The sequence below is a fragment of the Falco peregrinus genome, chromosome 4 (genome assembly GCF_023634155.1).
Source record: "Falco peregrinus isolate bFalPer1 chromosome 4, bFalPer1.pri, whole genome shotgun sequence".
NCBI classification, from domain to species: Eukaryota; Metazoa; Chordata; class Aves; order Falconiformes; family Falconidae; genus Falco; species Falco peregrinus.
Genome location: NC_073724.1, coordinates 118561165 through 118567168, shown reverse-complemented (window position 1 = coordinate 118567168; position 6004 = coordinate 118561165).

Here is a 6004-nt window from a genome sequence, read left to right as displayed (position 1 = left end):
TTCCAGTGCTTCACAACCCTTCTGTGGAAGAATTTTTTCCTAACGTCCAATATAAACGTCCCCTGGTGCTACTTGAGGCCGTTTCCTCTCATCCTACTGCTTGTTCCTTGGGAGGAGACACCAACACCCCCCTGCTACAACCCCTGCCAGGCAGCTGTAGGGAGCCAGAAGGGCCCCCCTGAGCCCCCTTTTCCCCAGGCTGAGCCCCCCCAGCTCCCCCCGCCCCGAGCTGTGCCGCAGCCCCTTCCCCAGCCCCTGCCCGGCTCTGGACACGCTCCAGCCCCTCCGGGTCTGTCTGGGGGTGAGGGGCCCAACGCTGAGCCCAGGGCTCGAGGGGCGGCCGCACCAGGGCCCGGCACAGGGGGACGGGCACTGCCTGGCCCTGCTGGCCACGCTGCTGCTGACACCGGCCAGGGCGCTGCTGGCCGCCGTGGCCACCTGGGCACACTGGGGGCTCATGCCCAGCCGGCTGCCGACCAGCCCCCCCAGGCCCTTCCCCGCCGGGCAGTTCCCAGCCCCCTGCCCCCAGCCCGCAGCGCTGTGGGGGGCTGGTGTGACCCACGGGCAGGGCCCGGCACTCAGCCCTGTTGGGCCTCATACAACTGGCCTCGGCCCCTCGGCCCGGCCTGCCCAGACCCCCTGCAGAGCCCCCTGCCCCCCAGCAGGTCACACTGCCCCCAGCTCGTGTCCTCTGCAAACCCACTGCGGGTGCGCTCCAGCCCCTCGTCCAGGTCCCTGATGAAGACATCAAACAGGACTGGCCCCAGCGCTGGTCCCTGGGGACACCACCTGTGCCCGGCGCCAGCGGGATGTGACTCCATTCCCCACCACGCTCTGGGCCCGGCCACCCAGCCAGCTTGTTACCCAGCGCAGAGCACACCCGTCCCAGCCCTGGGCACCAGTTCCTCCAGGAGATGCTCTGGGAAACGGTGTCAAGGGTAGGTCCAGGTAGGCACCATCCACAGCCTTTCCCTCATCCACTAGGTGGGTCCTAGAAACAGATCAGGTTCATCAAGCAGGACCTGCTTTTCATAACCCCATGCTGGCTGGGCCTTATCCACTGATTGTCCTGCACATGCCCTGTGATCTGCTCCACAACCTTCCCCGGCACCGAGGTCAGGATCCAGCTCCCTGGATCCTCCTTCCAGCCCTGCCTGTAGACGAGTATCACATTGGCTAACCTCCAGTCAACTGGGACCTCCCTGTTAGCCAGGGCTGCTGATAAATGACAGAAAGTGGCTCAGTAAGCACTTGTACCAGCTCCCTCATTACCCTTGGGTGCATTCCACCTGGCCCCATAGACTTGTGCATGTCTCAGTGGTGTAGCAGGTCACTGGCCATTTCTCCATGGATTACGGGGGCTTCATTCTGCTCCCCATCCCTGTCTTCCAGCTCAGGGGGCTGGGTACCTGGAAAAAAACTGGTCTCTACTATTAAAGACTGCAGCAAAGAAGGAATTAAGTACCTCAGCTTTTCCTGAGCCTGTGTCACTGTGTTTTCCCCCTGTATCTAATAAAGGATGGAGATTCTCCTTAGCCCTCCTTTTCTTGCTAAAGTATTGATAGAAACAGGTTTTACTGTCTTTTATGGCAGTAGTCAGATGAAGTTCTAGTTGGGATTTGACCTTTCCTATTTTCTCCCTGCGTAACCTCATGACATCTTTGTAGTCCTCCCGAGTTATTTGGCCCTTCTTCCAAAGATCACAAACTCTCCTTTTTTTCCCCTGAGTTCCAGCCAAAGTTCTCTGTTTAGCCAGATGAACTTCTAGCCTTGTTGGGCTCCTTTGCCCTTCAGGACAGCCTCCCAAAGGATTCCATCAACCAGGCATCTCAAGAGGTTCAAGTCTTCCCTCCAGAAGTCCGAGGTGGCAGTTCTGCTGATCCCCTTCCTTGCTTCTCCAGGAATTAAAAACTACCATTTTGTGATCGCTGTGGCCCAGATGGCCTCCAGCCATCATGTCACCCACCAGTCCTTCTCTGTTTGCAAACAGCAGGTCCCATGGGGGCCTTCCCTTGCTGGGTGCCTCACCAGCTCTGTTGGGAAGGTCTCTCCCACACACTCCAGCAGCTCCCAGACTGTTCCCTCTCTGCTGATGACATTTCCAGCAGGCACCTGGTAACTTGCAGTGCCCCATGAGAACAAGGGCTCCTATCGTGAGACTTCTCCCCGCTGCTTATAGAGCATTTCGCCTGCCTCTTCGTCCTGGTTGGGCAGTCTAGAACAGACTCCCACCATGATATCGGCCGTGTTGGCCTTCCCCGATTCTTACCTGTAAACACTCAACCTTATTGGCACTATCATCAAGCTCTAGACAGTCAAAGCACTCCCTAACATACAGGACCACCCCACTGCCTCTCCTCCCTTGCCTATCCCTTCTGAAGAGTTTATAGCCATCCACTGCAGCACTCCAGTTGTGTGAATCATCCCACCATGTTTCCATAATGGCAACTATGTCATAGTTCTCTTGCTGCAGGATGGCTTCCAGCTCCTCCTGGTTGTTGCCCATTCTGCATGCATTGGTGTAGATGCACTTCAGTTGGGTCCTGCCTGAGGGTAGAAGCTGTGTGACCATTCTCAGGCACTTTTGTGGTTTCTAAGACATCGACAACTCTTGCGTCTTTGCTGCTGCATGGATCTCCATCCCCTACCTCCACTGAGATGACAGACCGAAGGATCTCACTAGCACGCTGTCCCTCAGACATCGGTGTGCTGCCCCCAGGCTTATCTCTAGTGAGCCTGTTTTTTCCCTTTCCCCCTTCAAATCTAATTTAAAACTCTTTCAGTAAGCCCTGCTAACTCCTGCACAAAGATCCTCTTCCTCCTGAGAAGAAAGAAGTCCTGGGAGAAACAAGCACATTTATCATTTGTGGAACAAGAAGGATTCAAACACTCAGACTGATCTGAAAAACCTCCAGGATAATCAGAGTTGTCTCAGAAGTCCTGAATAATTCACATTCCAACATCTGTAAGTCCAAACTGATGGGAAAGCATCTGCTCCCTTCCACATGCATAAAGCTTCTTGCAGAAGGCAGTCTCTGCTGGGTCCCCTGGGTTCAGGATTGATCCCAACATTCATTTACATCTATGCCACCAACAAGACTGTAAAAATCCACCCAACATTTGACTTACATTTTCTATGTGTTTTTTTCCTTCTTCCCTGCTGATTCAGAATGTTTAAAACATCCCTTTCTGTTTATATGCTTTAATTCTCCCCCTTCCACTGTGAACCAATTCTCATAACCTTTTTGCAAAGGTCCCATTTCTCACACCTTTCCCAGTTGCTGCTGCATCCCCTCTGAACTCTCTCACAGTGTCTGGCTGAAAAACTTTGCCAGGTTTTGTAAACTCATTCTTGAAAGAAAGTACCAGGGATCCTGAGGAACACATTTGAGAGCTCTGAAAAGCAAGACAGCAGAAGGTGGACAGGAGCAGCTGCCATGGTTTTGGGTCTCGTGACCTAATAAATTATTTCCATAACAACTCTTGCACAAGACCAAAATATCAACAGGAAAGTTGTGAAATAAGAAGTGGTAAGAAAAAAACCCCAACATTTGGGCCATGATATGCTGAAAGCATTACTTCACAGACTGCAATAAGTAGTTTGTTTAACTGTGCATCACTCAGGTACTCTGCTAGGAGGCACCTGAGAATACTTCATGTGGGTGAGTCCAGAGATCTACTGAAGAGTTGCAGGAAGTACATGATGCAAACTGAAGTGGCACATTCAGTAGAGCACAAACATGCCATGTCATTGCACTTTTATTGCATTTACTCGAAAGCCTTCTCGTGAGAAGTCTAAGGAAGCAGGAGGTTGGAAAAGCAATTACAGCATGGGAAAAGAAGAAAAACGGGTAACATGACATTAGATGTGCACAGGCAGTTGTGCAAAACCTTCCTGGCTGAAAGCTGGTCTTGATTTCTGGTTTTGATTAATATTTAAGAGAGTAAACTGATATTAGACTTCAGAGAGCAGAACTAACATATCAACCAGTTAAAGGAAAGAACTCAGAGCGCCTGTTTTTCAAATTAATTCGGACTTCTTATCCAACAGTATGTTTGACTGGATGCCCAAAAACTGGTGTTCAGTTGCCTTTGAGATACTCTGGGGCATGCTTCCTTGCTTGCAGATGATACTCAAGAACAGCTTAGTTTCCTCTCTATCCTGTATCGTACCTGCAAACTGTATTATGTAGCTAAAACCCCAGGAACATCCCAAAAGGCACTAGTTTCTTGTCATAGACCGTACTAGCTGCCTATGTTTAGGCAATTGACTCAAGCTTTTGTCAGGACCTGGGTTAAGAATAAGCTCTGACTTGTATGAGAAATGGTATGGCCAACAGGACTGAGGAAGTGATTGTCCCCCTGTGCTGGGCCCTGGTGCGGCCGCCCCTCGAGCCCTGGGCTCAGCGTTGGGCCCCTCACCCCCAGACAGACCCGGAGGGGCTGGAGCATGTCCAGAGCCGGGCAGGGGCTGGGGAAGGGGCTGCGGCACAGCTCTGGGGGGGGGGCGGGGGGAGCTGGGGGGGTTTAACCTGGGGAAAAGGGGGCTCAGGGGGGCCCTTCTGGCTTCCTACAGCTGCCTGGCAGGGGGTTGTAGCAGGGGGGTGTTGGTGTCTCCTCCCAAGGAACAAGCAGTAGGATGAGAGGAAACGGCCTCAAGTAGCACCAGGGGAGGTCTATATTGGATGTTAGGAAAAAATTCTTCCACAGAAGGGTTGTGAAGCACTGGAACAGGCTGCCCAGGGAAGTGGTGGTGTCCCCATCCCTGGAGGTGTTTAAAAGACATGTGGATGTGGTGCTTAGGGACATGGTTTAATAATGGACTTAGCAGTACTGGGTTAACAATTGGACTTGATGATATTAAACGTCTTTTCCAACCTAAACAAATCTGTGAATCTAAGTTATTAAAATGTGTCTAGACATCACCATGTGAACTGGTAGTCAATGCTCCTTTTGCAGCTAGTGGAGACCTACTCAATACAGTTGGTGGAGGCTGAAAAGAGTTTCAGATCAATATGTAGCAGGACTGTGGGTCTCCCAGAAGACCTGAGTAACAGCCTGCAGCCCATGTAGATGTAGATGCCCTAGAAGAATTTAGAAGTTTGTCAGGGGACCCAGATGTCCCTAATCCTTCATAAAAGTACTTGCATTTTAAACTCCCTCTGTGACTTAAGTGCCTTAATCTGGGCTATACAGGGAGACAACACCGGCTACTGGCGGTTCACATGCCCAGGTCTTCCTCATGAAACACAGTGACTGCAGGCTGTTGTGGCTTTTCTTTCTTTTCTCTTGTAGCATAGTGTTTAGGGCACTGTGTAAAGCATGGCACTCAATGGTTCAGTTTTCTCCTCTGCAGGAAGGGAATTGTGCTAATCAGTACATCAAGCAATATGGGAGCATGGTACTTCCCAAGTGTCTCATTCAAGCTCTTCCCCTCTGCCTTTTGCAGTCCCAGTGGCCAATTCATTGTGTTGAGGGCACAGTTCCCTCCTCCAGAGATTACTTAAGTGCTCCTTAAGGGGCAAAATGTTCTATAAATTGAGACAAATTTGAGGACAAATTGATAGGGTCCCCGCAGACTGACAAGGAGGGCACTGCCTGAGGAGTAGAAAATACCCATCTGGGTAGGGAAGAGAATTGAACCAACAGTCTAGGCACGGAATTGTCATGGCAGATCTATTTCCAGCTACACTTTATACAGAGCTTTATTTAGCAGAGGTACTTAGGCAATATCTACCTGCTTAGGAGACCTGGCAGAGGGACCTGGCAGCCCTGTTGGGGCTTACACAGATATGAATGGTTTTGTGCTGTCTGCAGCATTTCTGAATATGCCAAGGAGCAGACTGTTAAATGCACAGGGAATTTCACCATTAAACGTAGTCCTCTGCAGGCTTTAGGCACCAGACAGAAGAATCAGCATCTGAACATGGACTGTAAAAATTTAGATTTTGGACTTAAATACCTAAAGTGGCAATTAAAGCACCCAAATCCTTTTCTGGCCTTT